The sequence below is a fragment of the Bison bison genome, unplaced genomic scaffold (assembly GCF_000754665.1).
Source record: "Bison bison bison isolate TAMUID 2011002044 unplaced genomic scaffold, Bison_UMD1.0 scf7180017845397, whole genome shotgun sequence".
In the NCBI taxonomy this organism is placed as follows: Eukaryota; Metazoa; Chordata; class Mammalia; order Artiodactyla; family Bovidae; genus Bison; species Bison bison.
This window is the reverse complement of record NW_011475970.1, coordinates 8,677-9,017: the sequence shown is the minus strand read 5'-3', so window position 1 is coordinate 9,017 and position 341 is coordinate 8,677. Positions and strand designations below refer to the sequence as shown.

The 341-nt window shown below is 70.4% G+C and overlaps 1 protein-coding gene across 1 annotated transcript in view; it reads right to left on the bottom strand.

Annotated features, from left to right (window-relative positions):
- The window catches only part of AIFM1 (apoptosis-inducing factor, mitochondrion-associated, 1), an 8,866-nt gene that overhangs the window by 6,864 nt on the left and 1,661 nt on the right, over window positions 1–341 (bottom strand). The gene's annotated exons all lie outside the window — the stretch shown is intronic.

The window sequence follows — 341 nt, the reverse complement described above, 5'->3', positions numbered from 1 at the left end:
TGACCCTGCTCCCTGTGGCCGCCTGCCCCCTACTCCCCGATGCCCACCACGCAGACGTCGGCCCGCACCACCTTGCTGCTCTTCAGCACGACCTCCTTCAGCTGCGGAGAGTGGCGGGGCGGGTGAGCAGCTCCAGGGCACAGGAGAGGGGCAGAGGGGCCGGGATGGGGGCAGTGGAGGAGGGCCCACCTTGCCCTCCTGGGCCCGCAGCTCCGACACCTCAGTCTGCATGTAGAACTTGACGCGGTTGTTCTCAAACATCTGCCAGTGGGGGTGGGGCGGGGGGCGCAGGGGTGAGAGCGGAACGGGAGGTACAGGGTAGGCGGGGCCGGCGCGGGGGG